Consider the following 25,765-nt stretch of genomic DNA (forward strand, 5'->3'; position numbering starts at 1 on the left):
GGGTGTTTACCCAGAAGTGAGATTGCTGGATCATATGGTAGTTCTAAGTTTTTCAAGGAATTTGCATATGGTTTTTCATAATGGCCATACCAATTTCCATTCTCATCAATGGAAATTTGCTGAAAGAGTAGATCTTAAGTGCCCATACCATACATACATATACACAGGGATAATTATAAACAAAATGTAAAATAGAAGACACTAATATTGCCTAATTAGAAGGACTTGTAACTGCAGTCCCCTAATTTTTTTTTTTTAAGAGGGGGTAGAGGAGCAGAGAGAGGGAGAGAATCTTAAGCAGGACTTGATCCCAGAATCCTGGGATCATGACCTAAGCTGAAATAAAGGGTCAGATGCTTAACTGACTGAACGACCCAGCCACCCTTCTAGTCCTCTGATTCCTTCTTTTTTTCTTTTCTTTCTTTTTTTTTTTTTAGAGAGAGAGAGAGGGGGGGTGGAGAGAAAGAATCCCAAGCAGGTCTCCCTCTATCAGCACAGAGTTCAACGTGGGACTCAATCTCACAAACCTGAGATCATGACCTTATCTGAAATCAAGAGTTGGATGTTTAACTGACTGAGCTACCCATCACCCCTATAGTCCCCTGATTCTTTTTTTTTTTAATTTTTTTTTAACATTTATTTATTTTTGATACTGAGAGAGAGCATGAACAGGGGAGGGTCAGAGAAAGAGGGAGACACAGAATCTGAAACAGGCTCCAGGCTATGAGCTGTCAGCACAGAGCCCGACGCGGGGCTCGAACCCACGGACTGTGAGATCATGACCTGAGCCAAAGTCGGACGCTTAACCGACTGAGCCACCCAGGCGCCCCGTCCCCTGATTCTTAAGAAGAGAGCATGGACACAACATTTACCTAATTCTGAGTGAATTCCACTGTAACACACTGTATTTGATTGCTTCTTCTATTTTGACCCTATTATCTTGCAACCACACCAATTTTCATATCATTAATATGTTGTTGGAAGGAGTCTACCCTTTCTACCATATAACGCTGCAGCCAAGAGAGCCAAATAAGTGCAAGACAGGTATGACGGCATAATGAATGTATGATGGAAATAGCAAGGAATGAATGAGCATGCTCTATGTCAAAGGCAGCCTGCTCCGACTCAAAAACACCCATTATCCCCAACATCCTACTCATTCTGAAGACCATCAATCTTACAGCAGCTCATGTTAGACATCTACAGGTGATAATGACTGAAAACTCCAGGTTTGGTGATGAGTGCAGGGTGGGGAGCTGACATGCCTTTTAGCAGGGTGACTTCTGTTGGAGAGAACGGATCCCAGAATAGACAAGAATAGACAAACTGATGGAGGATAAGGATAAGGATGACTCAGAGCAAGAAGCAACAGAATAGTTCTGTACACTTGGGAGAAAAGTCCAAAGAGCTTTTTTTTTTAAGAAAAGAAAATTAAATAGGAAAGGAGTGATACAGAAGGGGAATGGAATGAAACCCACTTATTAGTTTCTCCTAGAATCAACATTCAGTATAATTTAGCATTTAACAAGAGTTGAAGGCATACTTAAAATTATCCTGATCACTGGCTACGTGAAGGATTTCCACTTCTTTTTATTGTGATTTAAACATTTCTCTTGAATGTAAGACGGGAGGGGAACAACAACAACAAAAGAATTCTAGACAGAAAAAGGGAGAAGGGTTAAAATTTTGTTCTTCTAAATGAAATATTACATTTTCCCTCTTAATTTGTGGAAGAGACAATCTTCTGAGTCCCCTCTATTTCACCTCAGAGCACACGCTACTCCTCCTCAGTGGAGTTTGTATCTTCATTTATTTATTTATTTTTTATTTTTTTTAACATTTATTTATTATTGAGAGAACAGAGAATGAGCATGGGAGGGGCAGAGAGAGGAGGAGACAGAATCTGAAGGAGGCTCCAGGCTCTGAGCTGTTAGCACAGAGCCCGACACGGGGCTCGAACTCACAAACCCAGTGAGAACATGACCTGAGCCAAAGTCAGACGCTTAACTGACTGAGCTACCCAGGCACCCCTGGAGTTTGTACCTTTAGATCAGCAATCCTTCCTATTAAGTAATCATCCCATTAAATATTTCATCAGAAAGTTGGCCATTCTGCCCAGATGCCTTGTCCATATTCAATTATAACAGCTATCCTTCTTTTATGGGGAGATGTATGTAACTTTCCAAACTGCCTTGAAGTTTTCTCCTGGAAAATTAACATATTTTAAGGGATTTTCACAGGATCTTGACAGTAAGCACTTAAGTTCTGCCCCTTTTGTTCTCTTTCTCAGTTTTGAAGTCATGGTCATTTCTACCTATATTAATAGGAGATGTTAGGAAAGGAGGACTTGAAGACAGCAGGCAGTTGTAGTTTCATTTCTATTTGCCAATCTGATATGTAATAAAGCATTCAGTAACTGAATTAAATTGTCAGATTTCCCAAACACACAAATCAATCGACTGAAAGATTAGGTATTTCTTGTTTATTAGGGTAAAACTTAGGGGGAAGAAAAGAGTAAATTTAATCATAAATTGACTCTTGGGTTTTCCACACAGGTTTATAAAAGTAATGGTTCTAGGGGCTCCTGGATGGCTCCATAAGTTAAGCCTCTGGCTCTTGGTTTTGGCTCAGGTCATGATCTCAAGGTTCATGAGTTCAAGCCCCATGTCGGGCTCTGTGCTGACAGGGCGGAGCCTGCTTGGAATTCTCTCTCTCTCTCTCTCTCTCTCTCTTCCCCTCCCCTGTTTGTGCACACTCTCTCTCTTTGAAATAAATAAATAAACTTAAATATAGTAATAGTTATAATAAAAATGGTAGGAAATCTAAGAAATTTTAGCAAATTATTTAGCCTAATGCCTAATTTTACAGATGAAGATGAAGTAATTTATCCAAAATAGTATAATTAGACCAGAACTATAACTTTCTCTTCCTATATGTATTCTTGACCTCTTATTTCCTTTAAAAAGATTATAAAGTTTCCAACTTTCCCCATACATTTTTGTTCATAACGATCTTTCTCTTGGCTTTACCTGTTGATAAATGAGTGAAAGTGGTTTTGGGATTTTTGTAGATTTTTAATTGCATATATCTTCACAGAAGTCACTATTTAAAGAGCAATTTTCTTACTTGTGTAAACAAATTTTATCCATTTGTTTCCTTAATTGAACTATATGTTTCTTGAGAGTAGAAATTCTAGGTTTTATCTAGGTGGTTCCAGATCCTAGAGAAATGAGAGCCATAGCAGGGATTTGATAAATAGTCGCTGCATGAATAGATCCATCTTGTTTCTGCCTTTTCATGATGCCTGGAACATCATGGCAGCCATTCACTGTGTTTTTCTTCTGCAAAACTCCATCTATTCCCTTCAATTTTCATTCTTCTTCATGGCCTCAATAGTGGATTTCATTCCCTGGAGCCTCTGGATACTACAAAAGTAAAAATCTTTTTCATCTCTTCTTCCTATTTATAAGTAGATTACATCAGATTCTACCTATTATACTCATTTTTCTAGATTCCCCAAACACATTAGCATATTAAATTGAGAATTTCCTTCTCTCATACTTTGACTAAACCAGAATTTACTCATCCATTTAAACAACCATTTTGTTGACTACCTTCTATAAGCTATGTGGAGTGTTAGGAACTAGCAATAAACAGTGAATAAAACTGACATGACCTCTGACCTCATAGAGCTATATTCTAGAGTGGGGAGAAGGACAGAAAAAAATGAAAAAAGAAAAAAAAAACACAAAACACCTAAACAATAAAAAACTATTAAAAACTGAAAATTGAAACAATTGTTAAGGAAATAAAAACTTGTTTGTATTCATTTTTTCTTTTTCTTTTTCTTTTTTTTTTTTTTTTTGGAGCATGTTTTTGAAGCACACTTTATAAACATACTTAGGAAAATGTCAGATTGAAAACCTACCTATTACTCTATGATGTGCATTTCTCTATCTTCACCCCATGGATATCTGGAAGGTTTGTTCTAAATGCCTTATGAGATATTAAAACTTTATGACTCTATGATCAACGTAGCAAATTTTTTCAGAAATGGTAATGAATTCTATTTTGGCCTAATCTTCTGTAATTTTATTAAAAATATTAGTAAGTACCACCTATGAACCAGGCACTGCCAAGTGTTATGGCTTCAATGGTAAACAAATGAAATCAGGCTTTTATGGAACAAATTTTCACAATGCATCCAAAAACACTGATGGCTTATGAGCAGTTTGATAACTTATCATAGATCGTTGCCTAATGTCTGCAAAAGTTTGGAAGCTTATGGCCCAATGTAGAAGTCTATAGCCAGGCCTATGCAGATGTTTGTTAACTGTGCCTCATGAGGAATGCGTTTTATGGTATTAGAGTGGACTCTTGTGTACTGACATAGCCTCCAAGACAACCAAATGTTCAAAAGGCAGTAAATCCAAGGCTCTGACCTCCTGAAGAAGCATTTTTCCCCCTTCTGGGAGGCTGCCTTGACCAATGATTTTCAGATGGATCTCTGTGAGGAACCAGGGAGGCATTGGGGAACACCACATCCATTCCTGTGCTTAAATCATGGATTTCCTTTGTACTTTGTCTTACTTCAGTAGTAAAGTGAAGTCACAGCAACCTTGAGCTGAATCCAAATTATAATTCTCATTGGGAATGTACATTAGCTTTTATCATCTAGACAACATATCAGAATCTCCCATTTTTTTTCCTTGTAAAATGTAAATAATGTCTGCCTAATGAAGTTCTCCATTTTAGGAATTCTAGCACATAGATTCTTAGCATACTCAATGATGTTTCATAGGTAGCATTTTTTTTTCCAACATGAGGCACTAAAAGTTTAAAAACTAAGAGGTTAGGGTGCTGGAAGCATTAAACATGTAAACAGAAAAACCACCCAAGCTGATGACAAGTCAGAGTAGTGAGGGTGGCTGAGGCAACTATCACTGGTCTTACAGAAGTGAGAAAGAACAGGAATGAGAGAGAAATCAGTGGATGGGAATCTCAGAGAGGAATAGAGGGAATCAGTCCTAGAGAAGGTCCTTAGAAAAATACCTGGGACTTAATCCCCTCATGTATAAATCTACTGACCATTCAATTTTAGGACTTCAGAGGTGATCCCAAGGGCTGGGAAATGCCTTTCATATGCACACCAATCTGGAGGCAAGGAAAATTTGGCATTTTTATGTTACAGTTACTAATTAAATCTGTCCAGACTGATGGGAAAGGGAAAAACACTCTAGATAGCTTTCTGAAATCAAGATAAGTTGTCCTGCTAAATACTTAGGGAAAAAAAATTACAGCCTATTTTGCATGAATTGTTAACTTCTAAAAAGAAATGGATGGCGATAAAAATAACTCAACGGGGATTGTTCCCTTTTAAAGAACTCAAGAGAAACATAAAATGGAAAGGAACGAACAGAGAGTGGATGTAGGCAATAGAACTCTGGGTGTCTGACAGAGTGTGTTTTATAACTATTTATTTATTGGCAGCCTGGGTGGGATCATAGCAGAGTACAGTCTCAGCACATAATTTATAACAAGATTTAATTTCTACCTCCCTCAAGACGGTGGGGTTTTATCTCTGGAAAATCAGCAATGTGAAGATTCACATTAACTAGACCAGTGGCTACTATTTGTCCATGATTTCAAAGCCTCTAGACAATGCTATATATGTCAAGCCTCTGATTCTGCATAATGGACATCCTCATAATTATCATTAGTTGCTAACTGTGAGTGAAATGTATTGGAGGTTACTACCCTTTCCCATTTGGAGATAAAACTATCTTTCATACTAGCAAATTCCATCTTCTGTGATGATTGAGGGAACCTGTATTAAGCTGTCAGATCTTCAAAACTCAAAACTCTGCTTAACATATACTCTCAATAGGCAGAGAGAAATGTAGAAGAAAAGTCAAGGGGTTCCTTTTGGATTGACCATTGATCAATGGAGTTCTTATACCACTCAATCTGTCAAGGGAGATTGCATCACAAAATTATGTAGGACCATGCTCCCCTTTCTCAGGTCCTATGGGATATCTTAATTCAACTAGAAAAATGGATCCCGTGATCCAATGTTTTCTTACTCTGTCCCTGGCCATCACTCCAGTGCACGTCATCATCAGAGCTGGATGAAAGCAGTCGTGACTTGATTGGTCTCACTGTTTTCTTTCTTGCTTTCCCTAAAGTCTTTTTTCTGTGCAGCAGCTAAGGTGGTTCTTTTAGAGAGCGAACCAGATCATATCACTCATCTACTCAAAACCCTCTATGACTTCACTTCATATTCACAATAAAATGCAGAATTTTGCCTGGTCCACAAGGTTCTACCTAACCTGGCTTCCAGCTCTTAGTCACTCCTCTGCTTTCATTTCTTACCTCAATCACTATATTTGGTTAAACTGGGCTTCTGCCTATAAACAAGTTCTTGCTCAGAGTCTCAATGCTTCTTTCTGCCTATTCCTAGAAATCTCTTTCTAAGACTCCAAGGGCTTTCTCTATGACTGAACTCAAATTTCTTCTCAGATGTCAACTTCTGGGAACAACAGATCTATAACAGAGACATCCTGGTTGCCACTTGCTTGGTTTCTTTTTGCAGCTTTTATCACTTTCTGCATTCAGTTTACAATCTATCTTGCCATTCCTTTGAGGGCAGAATATTAGTGCTGTATTTCTAAGGCTTAGAACACTTTCTGATGCACAAAAGACATTCAAAAAATACTTGATCAAGAAATAAAGGAGGAAGAAAGGGAGGGAAGAGGGAAGAAAGGAAGGAGGGAGTGGAAATGAAAGAAAGAAAAAAAGAGAAGAAAGAAGATAGGTTTTAAATTTAAAAAAAAAAGCAATTCAGAGATTATCTTCTTTCATAAATTTATTACCCAAGAGGAAGAAATGAAGATGTATCAACGTATCAAGAAAGTACAGGTAAAGCTCCAATTTCTGAGAAAGTTCAGACCAAAAAAACTTTCCCCCACTGAAAGAAAAAAAATGTATATTTACGGCTGTGTGGTGATGGCAAGGAAAAGAAGTTCTAAGAGTCGTTTATTTGTTTTTGGTTCACTTTAGTTGATTAACAATTTACTGACGAGCAAAACAAACAATAAACAAAAAAAAATTACACAAAATAAAGCCCCCCAAACAAGCAAACAAAAAACCAGAGAGAACTGAGATAGTTCAATCAGCACCAGCCGTGAATCAAACCTTGTTGATTTGCGATCAGTTCCTTAACAAACATGGATCTTAACGCTGCAACTATCAGGGCTCTGGTTGATTGTTAGGTGAGAAGGTACTACGGAAACCCTCTTATTGATACTGTTGATTCACCTAATCTGCTCACCTAGTGTAAAAACCAACAAACAACAATAAACACCTGTACTTTACTTTGTGGATAATTTCCAGGTAGGACATAGAAAAAAATAATAGTCTGAGCCGATATTTTGCTTTACCTCAACTCACCATCTAGTGGCAAATCGGGTAAGTGCAGGCTTCCTACTTAGAACAACTTGTCTGCTTTCCTGACAAACATTTGCTTAGCATTTACTCTGCCAGGCACTGTGCTGGGTACTGTACTAAGCAGAGATGAATAAACACATACCTAGAAGAGTCTCTAGTTCAAATTCTGTCTTCTGGCACTATATGCAGAAAGTGGCTTCGGCAAACATTATCTAAAACTGAAGTAGGGTTTATTATGCCAGGTTCTGGCTGATCACATTTCAAATGTAACGCACCTCATGACCAAATTTCAAGGTGATTATTATTGTTCCATTTTATATATAAGGAAAAAGAAGCCAAGAGAAGCTGACACCCAAAGTAGCCCAGACAGATGAAAGAGCCCATACTCCCATCCAGATCCGTCTGGCTAGAAAGTCTCTGACCTTACCTTACCACATCATATGGCCTCTTATTAAATGGAGGTATAATCTATGGCTAGGTAACAATTTTTTTTCTTGAGAAATTAGCCCGAACTTTGCATAAATGATAAATAAATAGTCATCACATAAGCTTAGTGGATTTCAATTTCCAGAACAATGACACTTGGATCTACCTGGTTTCTAATCCAGTATAGTTCAGGGGATAATTCTTGATGTCTGCACACAGGAATATCAGCATGCAGACCGATGACCCTCAAAGAATAGAAACTAGAAAAAGTCAACAAATAATGATTGAGTTCAGTTCTCTATAGAAGTAGTCCACACTATACAGTGAATATATTGCTGGGTTTAGAGGCCAAATGTATCAGTTAAAGTAACAAAACTTAAGAGAATGTGAATGTATATCATTATCAGATACAAAACCAGGTTACAGACAACTGGCAAAGCTTACTATGCAGATGGAATAACGTATCTAGAAAAGCTGAACTCAAAAGGATGAATTTGTTAATGTGTTGTGGGAGACTATTTACAATATTCCAATTCTCATTTGTGCAGGTATGGAATATGTTTGGCGAATCCCGTTCTTTGAAGTCAGGCACAAGCCTTCGTCTTTCTTTTGCCAACTGAATCTGAAAGAAAGCTTTGTGTTACACTTTGGAGAGCCAAACCAGTTAAGAGTTAGTGTGCAGTTTGGCTTATTGCCACAATGACTGGTAAGGTTCTTGATGTTAGAGGCTTTCATCAGCCTGGGTCCACGTGGTACAAATGAGAAATAAACCCGTGTTGTTTTAACTACTGAGATTTGGACATGGCTTGAACTTTATCATAAAGAGCTTATCCTGAAAAAAAGCAAACCAATCTGATGCTATTTACGGCGGAGGATTCTGAGTCAACCTGAGGAATGGAAATGATTTCATCTGTAATCTTCTGGTGCCATGAGCCTCATATGTTGCCTAATTAACTCATCTTTATCTGATTATGCCTTACCAAAATACCTTCCACGAGAACTTTTCTTACCAGGTAGGCTGGAGGAATGTGGTACTCTAGTCGGCTGATACGAAACATCTGCTTTGCCTGTCATTTATATTTCTTCACTGTTGAACTAATTACCTGGCACTCCAAATTATTCATCAGATTTCTGTTAGTTTGGTTAATATAGCTCTAGCCCTGACAGACTGACCACATGAGGATAGGTCCATTGGTTAAAGTGGGTTTGCAGAGCCACACAACTGCTTCTGAGATGAGGGAGACAAAAAAGGGAGGGTGGGGGGAGGAGAGGGAGATAAAAGGACAGGGACTGGGAAAGAAATTCTCTGGCTTTTTCAGAGAAGATTCTTGTTTAAATTCTGTTCTCATAAGATGACCAACCACCCCTTAGTCCTTCTGAATCGGATGAGGCAAAATACATTCATAAAACTATATCTACACTTTTAATCAGTGCCCTTCAGCCATTTATTTCTGGTTGAGAAGTCAGGTAGGAAAAACTAAAAACAGGGCTGTCCCTGCCTTCCCTATTGGATTTCCAGATCGCTTCATGTGCTTGGATATTTTGTTGGACAAATAACCTCCTCCATCAAATTGACAGGTCTTTTTGGTTAACTTGTTGCCATAATAAATGTTTCATCACCTACATCTATTTTTATTAAACAAGGTGTGGTGAGGACGGAGGAAAGATTTTATACAGTCAGTGGGCAATTCTATTTTCAGCAGCTACTGTATTTTTAATTTATGTTTTTATAACATGTTAGAATAATATGTGCCGGATTATGAATGTCAGGCTTGTCATAAGATTGTTTTCTTTTGTCATCAAGTTTCATAGGAATTCATGGACAGGTTATACCAGTTGAGACCAACAAGCATGTGACAGCACCTGACTTATAAATTACTCAGTTCCTTCAGCTATTGATTGATTTCTAGACATAAATAACAAAGGAAATGCCAGAGTAATAATTCATCCATTCTTTTCGGTCACAACTGTGTTTCAGAAACATTGCTTATTTTGCTTGGGTTCCGACTGGACTTACAATGTATTTGCTCTCCTCACACACTACTTTTGCTTTGGTTCTTTCAGATTATCATCCCAAGGAAGGAACAGCAAGAATCATAAGTTTAAGCCTGATAGCTGGGGCATCAAGCCCTATATACCATGACCACCCATTCTGAACTAAGTTTGCTAGAAAGAAGCCAGCATAAAATCTTGAAAAGGAAAAAGCATTAATTAAATCCATCTGTCTGGTGAATTAATGTTAAACCTTCAGCCTCGTATTTAAGACCTTCATTTGTTTATGGTTTCCCTCCCTCCCTTCCACTATCCTTTTATCCTTTCTGTGGCTCCTTCCTCCCTTCCATCTTTTCCTTCCTTAATAAAACATTTGTTGGTGCCTTGGGGCACCTGGGTGGCTCAGTTGGTTAAGCATTCGGCTTCGGCTCAGGTCATGATCTCACAGTTTGTGAGTTCAAGCCCCACGTTGGACTCTATGCTGACAACTCAGAGCCTGCAGCCTGCTTCAGATTCTGTGTCTCCCTCTCTCTCTGCCCCTCCCCTGATCACGTGCGTGCTCTCTCTGTCAAAATACATACACAAACATAAACAAACATTAAAAAAATAAATAAAACATTTGTTGGTGTCTAAAACATTCTTCCTAAACTCAACTGGACCATTTTTCTTATTCTAGTCATATCTTTCATCCTCTGTTCCCTTGCTCACATTTTTTCTACCCCAAACACTCTCTTCCTCCCATTTTTTTATGACAAGCATGAGTAGCCCCTATTCTAAAGCCATTTGATATGTTTACCCCTCCACTAAGCCTTTAGCAAACACTTGAGTCTGTATGCAACTTGTGAACCTCTCTCTTATGGCATTACCAAAGGCTTTGCTATTTTACAATTGTTTGTATGCTTACCTTTTTAATCCTTCTACACTTTTAACATGCTGTTTTGGGGAGGAGACTTTGTCTAATTCTGTCTGATGCACTTGCAATGCCTTGCATAAACTGTATGAAAAAAAAAAGCCTAAACAAAACTGAAGTAATGACAATAAATATTACAGAAAGAACATAACACCTAGAGGGCAAAAACATCAGAGTTCGAGACTTCTCTGTAATTTACAGAGTTGAAATTGTGAAGAACTCTTTGCATCTCCATTGCAAAGAGTGTATAAAGTGAAAATAACTACAGCTTTTTTTTTTCTCCTTGGAACATTTACAACTTCAAAATTTATGACTACAATACATGCCTTCTGTTAAATGATTCAACATCAGATAAATCAGAGGACCTCACTATCACAGGTAGAGGCTTTAAAACATGCAAAGATAATTTTACAGACTCTCTGGATAAAAGATTTAACATACCAAGGCTCTTTAATGTAATAATAGCATGTACTGAACTCTTTTTTACTGAGCTCTTCATAAATGGCATTTACTGGGCTAGACATTTTAGATGACGCTCTCCAATCCTCACCAGAACAAATAAACAAAACCATGCAATGGTGGATTTTATTGTACCTGTTACTTGTGAGAAAACTGAAGCATAGTTAGGTTAAGGCATTTGATCCACCCAGAGTCAGAATATCAACCACGTCTGATACTGAAGCCCATGCTATTTCTGCCAAATAAATGAAAATCTTTACATATTCTATCTACATACATTAATTGGTATCAGTAGATACTATACTACTGTGTACTTGTTGAGTTTTCTGCGTTTTCTTTTACATAAGTTCTTAATATATTCTAGATATAAATGTTTATAAGTTTTATTTCATCTTTTCTCCCCATCTATTATCTTTTAACTTTCTTCACATTTCCCTAACATAATTAAATTCCTAATTTTTGGTATAATCAAATGAATAAGATATTTTGGCATAGTTTGCTCTTTTGTACTATTATTCTTACAAAAAGCCCTTCCCAAAGTTAGATCATAAACATGTGCTCCTCATTTTCTGATGAATAAAAACAAAAGAAAACAAAACAAAACGTAAGCTTCAGTTAAATATGACTGGATTGCATTGGTTTTAATACATTATAGTTTATTTTTGTATCTATTTTCTTCCAAAAGTGGCTGTCCTCCTTTGCATACCCACCAGCAATGACTGAGAGCTCTTGAGCTCTTGTTGTCCCACATCCTAATCAGCATTTGCTGTTTGTAGTGTTTCAGAGTTTGGCCATTCTAATAGCTGTGTAGTGGTATCTCATTGTTGTTTTAAATTGCAGTTCCCTGATGACATATGATGCTGAGCATCTCTTCATATACTCGTTTGCCATCTGTATATCTTCTTTGATGAGATGTCTATTCAGGTCTTTTGTGCGCTTTTTAACCAGGCTGCTAGTTTTATTCTTATTGAGTTTAAGAGTTCTTTGCATACTTTGGATAATAATCCTTTATCAGATGTTTCTTTTGCAAATGTTTTCTCCCAGTCTGTGGCTTTGTTGTCGTGTCTTTTGCAGAGTAGAAGCATTTAATTTTAATGAAGTTCAGCTTGTCAATTACATCCTTCATGGATTGCTTCTTTGGTATTGTATCTAAAGAATCCTCATGATACCCAAGGCCATCTAGGGTTTTGTCCTGTTATTGTCTAATAATTTTATAGTTCTGCATTCTACATCTAGGTATTTGATCCATTTTGAGCTAATTTTTGTGAAAGGTGTAATGTCTGTGTCTAGATTCATTTTTTGGTGGACGTTCAGTTGTTCCTGAACCATTTGTTGAAAAGACTGTCTGGTAAATGGTAATGTGTTTTTAATTGCCAATTCCAATCATTCATTGCAGATATATAGAAAAATGACTGACTTTTTAATATTAAACTTGTATCCTTCAAACTTTCCTTGTTTCTGATCTCTGCAGGAAACAGATTTTTTACCATTTAAGTATGATGTTAGCTACAGGGTTTTTGTAGATTTTATTTATCAGGTTGAGGAACTTCCCTTGTTTTCCTAGTTTACTGGGAGTTTTATTATGAATGGGTGTTGGTTTTTGTCAAATACTTTTTCTGTATCTATTGATATGATTATATGTTTTTTGTTTCTTTAGTCTGTTGATGTGATGGATTATATTAATTGATTTTCAAATGTTGAACCAGCTTTGCATACTTGGGATAAATCCCACTTGATTGTGGTATATAATTCTTTTTATTCATTTTTGGGTTTTATTTTGCTAGTAATTTGTTGATGATTTTTTTATATTTAAGTTCAGGAGAGATATTGGTCTATGGTTTTCTTATAATGTCTGTCTGGTTTTGGTAGTGAGTAATACTGGCTTAAAAGGATGAGTTAGAAAGCATTCCTTTTCCTTCCAGTCTATGAAAGATATTTTAAAGAATTAGTATAATTTTTTCTTAAATATTTGGTAGAATTCACCAGTGAATGCATCTGGGTCTCATACTTTCTGTTTTGAGATTATTAATTATTTATTCAATTTTCAAAATAGGTATGAGCCTATTCAAATTGTCTATTTCTTGTGTGAGTTTTGCCAGGTTATGTTTTTTCTGGGAAATGCCCATTTCATCCAAGTTATAACATTTGTGGACATAGATCTGTTCATAATATATCTTTATCATCCCTTCTATGTCCATGGGATCTGCAGTGAATTATCCTATTTTTTTTCCCTGATATTAGTAATCTGTATAGTCTCTCCTTTTTTCTTAGCTTGGCTCTAGGTTTATCAATTTCATTGATCTTTAAACAAACAAACAATAAAAGCTTTTGGTTGTATTGATTTACCTTATTGATTTCTTATTTTCAATTTTATTGCTTTCTGCTTTAATTATTTTTCTTCTGCTTATTTTAGATTTAATTTTCTCTTCTTTTTCTAGTTTCCTAAGGTGGATGATTATACTACTGATTTTAGATTTTTTCTCCTTTCTAATGTGGGCATTCAATACTATAAATTTCCCTCTAAGCACTGCCTTTGCTTCATCCCACACAATTTGATATTTTATTTTAGTATTTATGTAGTTCCAAATATATTTTTTATATTTCTCATGTGATTTTTTTTGGACCCATATGTTATTGAAAAATGTGTTATTTAATCTCCAAATATTTTGAAATCTTCCAGCTCTCTTTCTGTTGATGATTTCTACTTTAATTCCATTGTGATCTAACAGCAGACATTGTACGAGTTTTATTCTTTTAAATTTGTTATGTCTTACAAAGGGCTAGTATCCAAAATGTATAAAGAGCTCACCAAACTCCACACCCAAAAAACAAATAATCCAGTGAAGAAATGGGCAGAAAACATGAATAGACACTTCTCTAAAGAAGACATCCAGATGGCCAACAGGCACATGAAATGATGCTCAACGTCGCTCCACATCAGGGAAATACAAATCAAAACCACACTCAGATATTACCTGAAGCCAGTCAGAGTGGCCAAAATGAACAAATCAGGAGACTATATAGATGCTGGAGAGGATGTGGAGAAACGGGAACCCTCTTGCACTGTTGGTGGGAATGCAAATTGGTGCAGCCACTCTGGAAAACAGGGTGGAGGTTACTCAAAAAATTAAAAATAGACCTACCCTATGACCCAGCAATAGCACTGCTAGGAATTTACCCAAGGGATACAGGAGTGCTGATGCATAGGGCCACTTGTACCCCAATGGTTATAGCAGCACTCTCAACAATAGCCAAATTGTGGAAAGAGCCTAAATGTCCATCAACTGATAAATGGATAAAGAAATTGTGGTTTATATACACAATGGAGTACTACGTGGCAATGAGAAAGAATGAAATATGGCCCTTTGTAGCAACGTGGATGGAACTGGAGAGTGTGATGCTAAGTGAAATAAGCCATACAGAGAAAGACAGATACCATATGTTTTCACTCTTATGTGGATCCTGAGAAACTTAACAGAAATCCATGGGGGAGGGGAAGGAAAAAAAAAAGAGGTTAGAGTGGGAGAGAGCTAAAGCATAAGAGACTCTTAAAAACTGAGAACAAACTGAGGGTTGATGGGGGGTGGGAGAGAGGGGAGGGTGGGTGATGGGTATTGAGGAGGGCACCTTTTGGGATGAGCACTGGGTGTTGTATGGAAACCAATTTGACAATAAACTTCATATATTGAAAAAATAAAAAATAAATAAATAAATTTGTTATGTCTTAGGGTATACAATCTAATCTATACTGACAAATGTTCCATGTAAGCTTGAGCTGCTGTTGTTGGATGAAGTAGTTTAGAGATGTCAATTATGAACAATTGATTGATGGTGTTACAGAGTTCTGCTATGTACTTACTATTTTCTACCATTTCTGATGGAGGACTGCTGAATTCTCCAGTTATAATGGTGGATTCATGTATCTCCCTTGTGGTTCCATCAGTTATGCCTCACATATTATGACACTCTGTTGTTAGGCATACTCACATTAATAACTGTTAGGGTTTCTTGGTGAACTAACTTGTTCATCATTACATAACGTCCCTTTTTATTCCTGATAACTTCCATTGTTCTGCACTCTCTGAAGTTAATATAGCTACTCTCACTTTCTTTTGATTAGTGTTAATTAGCATGTATATCTTTCTCTATCCTTTCACATCTTTATATTCACATCTTTATATTTCACATCTTTATATTGAGGGGGATTTCTTATAAACAACGTATACTTTATATACTTTATATTTCTTATAAACAACATATACTTTATACACTTTATATTCACATCTTTATAAAGTATACTTTCTATACTTTATATTCACATCTTTATATTTCACATCTTTGTATTTTACATCTTTATATTCAAAGGGGATTTCTTTTTTTTTATTTTTTTATTAAATTTTTTTTTCAACGTTTATTTATTTTTGGGACAGAGAGAGACAGAGCATGAATGGGGGAGGGGCAGAGAGAGAAGGAGACACAGAATCGGAAACAGGCTCCAGGCTCCGAGCCATCAGCCCAGAGCCCAACGCAGGGCTCGAACTCGAGGACTGCGAGATAGTGACCTGGCTGAAGTCGGACGCTTAACCGACTGCGCCACCCAGGCGCCCCAAAGGGGATTTCTTGTAAACAACATATACTTGGGTCTTGTTTTTGATTCACTCTGACAATCTCTGTGTCATAATGGTATAATTAGAGCATTGACATTTAAATTTTTTTTAATTTATTTTATTGTTTTTTGAGACAGGACACAAGTGCGTGAGTGGGGGAGGGGCAGAGAAAGACGGGGAGGGAGAGAATCCCAAGCAGGTTTCACATTGTCAATGCAGAGCCCAGTGCAGGGCTCCAATCCATTAACAGTGAGATATTGACCTTAGGTGAAACCAAAAGTTGGACACTCAACTGACTGAGCCACCTAAGTGCCAATGGACCATTGACATTTAAAATGATTATCGATAGGGCAAAAACATGAATAGACATTTCTCCAAAGAAGATACCCAAATGGCCAACTGACACATGAAAAAATATTCAACATCACTCATCATCAGGGAAATATAAATCAAAACCACAATGAGATACCACCTCACACCTTTCAGAATGGCTAACAATAACAACTGAGGCAACAACAGATGTTGGCAAGGATGTGGAGAAAGAGGATCTCTGTTGCATTGTTGGTGGGAATGCAAGCTTGTGCAGCCACTCTGGAAAACAGTATGGAGGTTCCTCAAAAAATTAAAAATAGAACTACCCTATGACCCAGCAATTGCACTACTAGGTATTTATCCAAGGGATACAGGTATGCTGTTTCAAAGGGGCACATGCACCCCTATGTTTATAGTAGCACAATCAACAAGAGCCAGAGTATGGAAAGAGCCCAATGTCCACAGATGGATGAATGGATAAAGATGTGGTATATATATGTGTGTGTACACACACACACACACATATATATACATACACACACATATATATATTTATATATATGTATATGTATATACACACATACACAATGGAGTATTACTCGGCAATCAAAAAGAATGAAATCTTGCCATTTGCAACTACATGGAAGGAACTAGAGGGTATTATGCTAAGTGAAATTACTCAGTCAAAGACAGAAATCATATGACTTCACTCATATGAGGACTTTAAGATACAGAACAGATGAACACAAGGGAAGGGAAGCAAAAATAATATAAAAACTGGGAGGGGGACAAAACAGAAGAGACTCTTAAATATGGAGAACAAACAGAGGGCTACTGGAAGGGCTGTGAGGGGGGATGGGCTAAATGGGTAAGGGACATTAAGGAATCTACCCCTGAAATCATTGTTGCACTATACGCTAACTAACTTGGATGTAAATTTAAAAAATAAAAATAAAATAAAAAAATAAAATAAAATGATTATTGATACAGTTGAATTAATGTATATTTATCAATGATTTCTATTTGTTACCCTTATTCTTTGTTCTTATTTGTGTTTTCTACTCTTCTTCTGCCTTTTTTGGTCTTAACTGAGCATTTTATAGATTGCATTTTTACTCTTTTCTTAGTATGTCAGTTATACTTCTTTTGTTTTTTAGTGATTGCCCTAAATTTTGCGATAGACATTGACAATATTAATCCAAATCCAACTTTAATTAACATACCACTTCAGGAGTAGTGCAAGTACCTTATAATAATAAAATAATTCTAATTCGTCCCTTCTTTTCCTTCTCTTGCTGTCATTTATTTCACTAATAAATAAGCATACTTGGGGCTCCTGGGTGGCTCAGTCAGTAAAATGTCCCACTTCAGCTCAGGTCATGATCTTGCAATTGGTGAGTTCGAGCCCTGCATGAGGCTCTGTCCTGGAGCCTGCTTCAGATTCTGTGTCTCTGTCTCCCTCTGCCCCTCTTCTGCTTCCACTCTGTCTCTCTCTCTCTCAAAAATAAATAAACATTAAAAAATTTAAAAAACAAAAATAAATGAATAAGCATACTTAAGCATATACACACATATATGCATGTATGTACAAATATACACACACATATATGTGTATATATATAAATATACTGAAGCTATTATTTTGAATATTATTTTTCTTATTAAGAAAAATAAAAGATTGTTATTTTACTTTTACTTATTCCTCCCTTGATGCTCTCTTTTTAATGTATATTTCAGTTTCCTGACCTGAATCACTTTCCTTATCTCTGAAAAATGTTTAACATTTCTTTCAGGGAATGTCTACTGGCAACAAAGTCCCTCAATTTTTATTTGCCTGAGAAAGTCTTAGTTTCCCCTTCATTTTGTAAGGGCAATATCACAGGGTACAGAGTTCTAGGTTGTTGGATTTTTTTTCTCAACATTTTAAATATTTCATTCCACTCTTCCTGCATACATAATTTCTGAGGGGAGGTCAGAAATTCTTACTGTGTCTGTAGGTAAGGTATTGTTTCCCTGTGGCTTCTTTCAGGATACTTATCTTTTATTTACTGCAGTTTGAATATGATGGCTAGGTGTGGTTTTGTGGGGGCACTTATCCTGCATGGTATTCTCTGAACTTCCTGGATCTGCAGTATGATATTAATTTGGGGGGAATTCTCAGTAATTGCTATTTCAGATATTTCTTCTATTTATCTTTCTTCTCCTCTAGTTTCCTATTACACATATGGCCTGCATTTTTTGGATATTCTTTTGCTTTTTTTAATCTTTGCTATTTTGTTCTGGAACTTTCTATTAAGCTATCCTCAAGCTTGGAGATTCTTTTCTCAGCCACATCTAGTCTAATGAGCCCATTAAACATATTCTTCAAATGCATTACAGTGTTTTTTATCTCAAATTTTTAAGTTATTTCTTAGAATTTTGATCTTCCTGCTTACATTGCCCATATATACTTACATGTTGTTTACTTATCCATTAGAGCCTTCAGTATATTAAATCACAGTTGGTTTAAATTACTGGTCTGGTAATTCTAGCATCCCTGACATATCTGAGTCTGGTTCTTAAGTTTGCTTTGTCTCTTCAAACTGTAATTTTGGCTTTTAGTATGCTTTGTAATATTTTCTTGATGGCTTGATATTATATACTGGGTTAAAAACTTGCTGTAAATAGATCCTTAGTAATGTGATGATAAGATATGGGGGGAAGGGATGCATTCTATGGTCTTATGATTAGGTCTTAGATTTTAATCAGTCTGAGCCCTTGGGTTGTGAACTTGACAAGGGCTTTTCCACCCCTCTCTCCCTTTGATGGGACAGGATAGCTGGAGTGGGGCTGGATATTTCCCTTCCCCCAGATCAGTTAGGCTTTGATGAAACTCTGATAGTTTAGGCTATGATAAAATAGTTTCTTCTGAGAGTGAATCTTAAAGCAAAACAAAACAAAACAATCTGATATATTTATAAATGGTTACTTTCCCCCTCACCCTGTAAAAAGCACAAGGGGATTTTTTTTTCCCTCCAATATTTGCTGTAAAATCTGATCAAGCTCCTGGAGATAAAATTTACAAAAGTATGGGGCCCTCCCAGGACTGGTTTGCCCTGGAGTTTTTAACTCCCAGATTTGTCCACAGTGAGCCTCAAGAAATATGTTACAGTTTATGGGTTGTTTTTTTTTTTTTACCCTGGTACTGGTTCTCACACAGATTTCTGCTCTTGGGTTTCTGTTCTGGTAAACTGTGACTACTTGCGTTTTTCTTTTTGTGTCTCCAATTTTAGAGTCAGTGGTTTGCCTTGCAATCTTATTTTTCTGGAAGATATAAGAAGAGTTGTTGATTTTTCAGTTTGTTCAGCTTTTTGCTTATTGTTAGGATGTCTGGTTCTGAGCTCCTTGCATGTTGGACTGAAAACCGTAAGCCCTTACTTATTTTTAATAAATATTTTAGTTTAAAATAGATTTAGATTTATAGAATTGTTGCAAAGATAGTATATAGAATTCTCATATACTTCACGTCCAGTTTCCCTATCACTAACATCTTACATTAGTAATGTATGTTAGTCAAAATTAATGAGCCAATATAGACACATTATTTAAGTCCATACTTGGGGGACCTGGGTGGCTCAGTCGATTAAGCATCCAACTTTGGTTCAGGTCATGATCTCGTGGTTCATGAGTTCAAGCCCCACGTTGGGCTCTGTGCTAACAGCAAGAAGCCGGGAGCCTGCTTTGCATTCTGTCTCCCTCTCTCTCTCTGCCCCTCCCCTGCTGACACTCACACCAGTCCTAGGAGGGCCCCCACACTTTTGTGAATTTTATTTCCAGGAGCCTGATCAGATTTTACAGCAATATTGGAGAAAAAAAAAATCCCCTTGTGCTTTTTACAGGGAGAGGGGAAAGTAATTCTCTCCCCCACCAAGAATAAATAAACATTAACAAAAATTTTAAAAAATAAAATCCATACTTTAGATTCCCTTAGTTTTTACCTGATCTCCTTTCTCTGTTCCAGAATCCCATCCAGAATACCACATTACATTTAATCATCAATTCTCTTTAGAGTTCTCTTGACTATGACAATAACTACTATACTTTTGATGACTAATTTGTTCATAATTTTCTTAATTTTATGAACATTCTCCCTTATGTCACTGCGTATACTTTTTAATTAATTTAAATTTAATTAATTTAAATCTTTTTTTTTTTTTCAAATTTATGTAGTAACTGTTGCTCTCTCTCTAATGTTTTCTTTTAATGGTTGTATTCCCCAAGCATCTGGTTATTTTGGTGAGGAACTCCTGTCACCCAGAAGGTTTCAGAAAAATCTGGGTGTTATTAGGTATAGAGAAGCAGCTGAACCCAAGGTCCTAGTAGTCTGTATTCTTCCTGTGAATTTAAGGGGGTCAGAAGGAATGTGCCTCAGAACTGTTGTCAGCAACCTCCTTTGCTGCCTTTCCACTAGACAAATAATATGACCACGGATTCTCCTTTAAACCCTTTGAACATCAAGCTAGCAGAGGGAGAAAACATTCTTTATTATTATTACTTTTTAAAATTAATGTTTATTTGGTTTTGAGAGAGAGAAAAAAGAGAGAGAGTGAGCATGAGTGGGGGAGGGGCAGAGAGAGAGGGAGACACAGAATCTGAAGCAGGCTCCAGGCTCTGAGCTGTCAGCACAGAGCCCGACACGGGGCTTGAACTCAAGAAGTGTGAAGTCATGACCTGAGCTGAAGTCAGGCACTCGACGAACTGAGCCATTCAGGTGCCCCAGAAACATTTTCTTTAGATTGTAATGTACCATGGCTGGGGACTTCGAAAGGGGAAGAGATGGAAGAATGAATGTTAGAGGGGGGTAAAGCCATCCACACATTCCCATCAGGTTGAGCTGGACTTCAGCTCCGCTGACACCAGAAAGACCAAGAAATTGCTACTGACCATTGACTCCCTGGGGCATCAGGGCAGTCAGAAATCCTTCAAGCCAAGTGGTGAGGAGGCATAAAAGACCTTCAATGCTCTCTGTAACCTCTCTGCTCCTGGTATCCCACCATTAGGGCTGCAAGGTTGCCACTTGCCACACGTCAGTTCATATAAGTGTTTGATATCCCCAGGGAAGTTTTCACAAAAAACCTTAGATCCAAACCTTCCCTGATCTGTTGTTTCTCTGAGGTTGTTTGGAAGAGGGAATCAACAGCTTATGCTAGTTTTCTGTATTTTCAGGAGGCAATGGAGGCTCAGGGAGTCTAAGGTCCTGAAGCTAGTGAGAGGTACATGTAGGATACAGAGTAGTATCAAAGGACACAAAAGCCTAGACACTTTCCACTTTCCAAACAGCCTTTTATGCCTATAGGCCCAGGACATCAAACACAATGCAGATCCCTGGAGTACAACTACTGTGAACACCAGTAAAGTTTTGCGGGTGCACTGTATATCTGAAATGGGACTTTGATGGACAACCCTCCTGGCCAGGGGTTTCCCAAATTTAACAGCAATTTAAAGATAATAGGGAGGAACAATCACCACATCTCTTTTTTCTTATCACTCATTTATTCATTCATGAATTTATTCATTCATTATAAACTTACTAAGAACTTTAAATACAAAATAGTGAGAAAAAACAGACAAATAACCTACTTTTATGGAGAACTTTTCTATCTCCTAGTAAGAGTGATTGGATATAATTCTCATATGTAAACAAAACAAGAAACCCATCCGTTAAAAGTATACGGTCACTACTCACATGTACCTATGAAAGCTACAGAAAGATGTACTCACACTTACTTAATTTAGCCTAATGAAAGGTACGATAATACTTGGGACTCACTGGGGACAAATTGGTGCATAGGCAATAATGATCTTCAGTACTCTCCAGAACTTTCTTCCCTATTCCTACCAGTAATTGATCTATGCTCTTTTCTTACTCCTATTGATTACACATTGCTGTACAAAATTGTTATTAAGTCAAGGCAGATTATCCAGATTTGATTAATATTCCAAAACTTTTGTCAAAGAAATAAATTTCTAAGTTGAACATTAGAAAAACATTGGGGGCAAGATAGGGTCAAATTTTCTTTGTAGTTCCCAGAAATTATGTACATCAAAGACCAAGCCAACAAGCTTATCTTGCAAAGAAATGGAAATAGATCCAAATAAATGAACAAACAAAAATTGTCCTGATTTTTCTTTGCTATGGAATGATAAACTATTGATTAAAGGCACAAACTGCTTGGGAACGGATGTCAACAGATAAGAAAATAAAATCACTCCTAACAATAGACCCCAGGATTATGTGCTTAAAACATTTCTCTCTCACTAGCTTATCAGGCAACCAAAAAATTAAAAGCAATTTTCACTGGAAACAGAGAGACACTCTTTGATGCTTACACTCCATGCAGAACTCTGGAAAAGCCAATAAAACCAATTACTGGGCAGTTGTGTTGCTCTTCAGATGATCAGCATAAGCAAATAACATGGTCCAGAATCAATCACTTGTTTCTCCTAGCACAGGAAGTGTGGTGAATAGGAGGAACCACCCAGGACAGGACTGGCTCTCTGGGTCATGTTTTAAAAGCAGCTGTTATTTTACATGATACATGCACATAAATGTGTTCATTTAAGAAGCTATCAAAATTCCCTCACTAGCACACTGAAAGATAAAAGGGGGAAAAGAGGAGAAGAACTCTGTCTATGAATCTGTCATAATGACTTCTATGCCATAATAAGCACAGGAAAATAATAGTTATAAGAACTGAGAAAAGTTAGTGAGACAAAAAAGAATTCTAATTCTTGAAAAAGAGTGAAAAATGGAACAAGAGGCAGAATTCTCTAGTTTGGATGCTTGTTATGGTCAGCCAAAGTACCCTCGAGCAGGGGGCTCAGAAATTATGACACCTCTACGTCACAATGTAAAACATACCCACACATTCACACACACACACACACACACACACACACACACACACACACATTATCAAAGCTTCTCCCTCCCATAATATCCAAGAGCCTTCAAGGGAAAAATGATGCAACGGTCTTAAATATGATATAATTCATTGTATCAGTATTTCTCAACTGGTGATGGTTTTATCTCCTACCCCCTGGGACCATTTTGACAACATCTGAAGATATTACTGGCTGTCACAACTCAGGAGCTGTTACTGGCATCTAGGGGGTAAAGGCTATGGATCTTGCTGAACATTCTACAATGTTTGGAACAGTTTTTCTCTAATAAAAACTCATCTAGTCCAAAATATTAGCAGGGCCAATGTTGAGAATCCATGCAGTATATGACAGTAGACAAAAATCAGCTCTATGTGAAATATGGGTCACCGTTTTATTTCATCACACTGTATAAGAGTCTCAAACTTTTATTCATAGGTATTAGAAAGAAACCTTAAGACGTCATAACTCAGGTAAAGATCCAACACTGACAAGGGGGCCTAGTCAGATCGTGCCCCTCTCAACTTCACAGAATAAGACTACACCATAATCATCAACATCTGTATTTTAACAAAGGAAAATAAAACTATTCGTTTTAATCAAATTGGACAACATGCTATGGAGAAGTCACAGTCATCTTGCCACTGAGATATTTGCCTTTCCTCTAGAGCTGAATGCTTTTTTTTTTAAAGTTTATTTATTTTGAGAGAGAGTGTGAGAGCAGGGGAGAGACAGAGACAGAGGGAGAGAGAAAGAGAATCCCAAGCAGGCTCCATACTGTCAGTGCAGAGCCCAACGTAAGGCTTAAACTCACAAACTGTGAGATTATGATCTGAGCAGAAACCAAGAGTCAGATGCTTAACTGACTGAGCCACCCAGGCTTTTCCATGAAGAATAGATTAGAGAGAGACAAAAATGGAAGTGGAGAGATCCGTCTGAGGCAATTGCAGCAGTTTCTGGGAAAATGGTCACCCACACAAGGCCAGGGCATCCGAAATAGGTAGAATAGATGTGTTAAGAAAGGTAGTCGGTAGTCATTAGGAACTGGTTAAAAACATGCAACTACGTGTTGATGGTGATGAAGAGGGAGAGGTAAGGATGAAATCCTGTTGTATAGATTCAAAAACTGAGTGGATGGGAGGCTCTTTCTCTAGAACAGAGGAACACACACAGTGGGGGATTTATGTTCGTGTGGTAGAATCTGAAGAATATCTAGGCGGACTAGAATGCCAGCAGGTGACTGGCAGGCCTCCATAGCTCTGGAATTCTTACAGTTTCACATTCTTTTGGGACACTGGGCTAGTGTCTGAATTCTGTAGTACCTGGGAAGATGTTCAGGAGCAGATTAGTTCCTGGATGACTCACCTCTAAGCTTGGCAGTCTGTTTCTTTTCATATTGAAATTGGCCTACAGAGCATAAGAAGCAGTTGTTAATATAATACAGAGACATATAAGGAAACACAACCCATCTTTTAAAGGTATTCTAAGTCAAAAACTTCTCTAAAAATCATGAACTATAGAATCATTACACAAATTTTGCTGTTTTACTCACACACAGAAATGGGTATTAAGGTTTGATTAAGATTTGTGTGAACAGACGTATTGGGGTGGGGTGGGGTGGGGGAGGAGAGATTCCTTTTCCTAAGACAGTTGAATAGAGAAAAAGATTCATTTTCCTAAAAATTAGTTGAATGAAATATACCCTTGCAATGACTTTGAATAGTCTAGGTACTGACACAGTAAGTGTACATTTGTAACTTATTAGTGATTTGCAAACATTGTTCACCTGCGGCTGGATTTATGAGCCACAAAACATTTAAATATGAATTTGTTTCTGAATGCCAGTAGATCCTAGTGAGCCACAGGACTAATTCCACCTCCTTGTATTCCTCTATGTGTGGGATACAGATGTTCTGTTTCACTGTTCATAATAGGTATTCATAAATATATATGTATGCAGAGACTTGAAAATTTGGAACCTGCTTTATTATTCAAAATATATTCAATATTCCTCTAACCCTTGTCTCTACCCAACATCACTCTTTTTACTCCTACCTTTCCTTCACATCTATATAATCAACTTGCCTCCATTCTTTTCCCACCTGATCTTGTCTATACTGAGTGGAGGAATTTTTAACCCCTATGGACCCCAATCTTGCTCATTTTTCTTTTCTTCCACTTGAATTTGTATTCTGACACAGTATTTATTTTTATCAAACTGTACCCAGGAGAATGTGGAAGAACATATGAGATTTAAATACAGTTTCCTTCACTTCCTACCTATGGGACATTGGCAAGTTATATAACTTCTCTCATCTCAGCATCTTCACTCATAACGTGGGGGGTAAGACTTCCTACCACTTAGGTTTATTTTGCAGATTAACAGCATACCCTTTCTTGTTTTACAAAGGATTTACACGAAGACTTAGTTCTCCTCTTATTCTTAGTTGCAGAGTGATTTTGCTTCTGAGAATATAGCTGAGTATGAAAAAATGTGCCGTGTAGCAGATTATATGGCAGTGGATCTGCTGCACAATGGCAACTACACAAATATGTAGCAAGAAATATAGAGCGAAGAAAATAACATAGTTTTACTTAACATCTTTCCCTTTTTATATAATTCCAGTTATGCAAATATAAGAACCTACTCTTCAGGTCAAATTCCTCTACTGATTGTCCTGATGCTTTTAGA

General features: G+C 37.1%; 2 long non-coding RNA genes across 5 annotated transcripts in view; one reads left to right on the forward strand and one right to left on the reverse strand.

The window, feature by feature from the left end:
* LOC109492102 overlaps nucleotides 1-25,765 on the reverse strand; it is a 1,189,585-nt gene that overhangs the window by 30,484 nt on the left and 1,133,336 nt on the right. The window contains exons 11-12 of one of the 3 annotated variants that reach the window (XR_006586545.1): nucleotides 24,439-24,480; nucleotides 2,765-3,425 (exon numbers count right to left, since the gene is read on the reverse strand). The exons of 1 other annotated variant lie outside the window; for it this stretch is intronic. This is a non-coding gene — a long non-coding RNA (uncharacterized LOC109492102). Of the gene's footprint in view, nucleotides 1-2,764; nucleotides 3,426-24,438; nucleotides 24,481-25,765 lie in introns of those variants that run through there. One more of the 3 variants, XR_006586543.1, reaches the window with a different exon arrangement.
* LOC123380578 lies at nucleotides 1,115-10,109 on the forward strand. 2 transcript variants are annotated; one of them, XR_006586547.1, is made up of 3 exons: nucleotides 1,115-1,206; nucleotides 8,421-8,885; nucleotides 9,937-10,109. It is a non-coding gene; the product is annotated as an uncharacterized LOC123380578 (long non-coding RNA). The 2 variants fall into 2 exon arrangements; XR_006586548.1 differs by lacking the exon at nucleotides 1,115-1,206 and adding an exon at nucleotides 6,358-6,918.

Source organism: Felis catus, chromosome D1, assembly GCF_018350175.1.
Source record: "Felis catus isolate Fca126 chromosome D1, F.catus_Fca126_mat1.0, whole genome shotgun sequence".
In the NCBI taxonomy this organism is placed as follows: Eukaryota; Metazoa; Chordata; class Mammalia; order Carnivora; family Felidae; genus Felis; species Felis catus.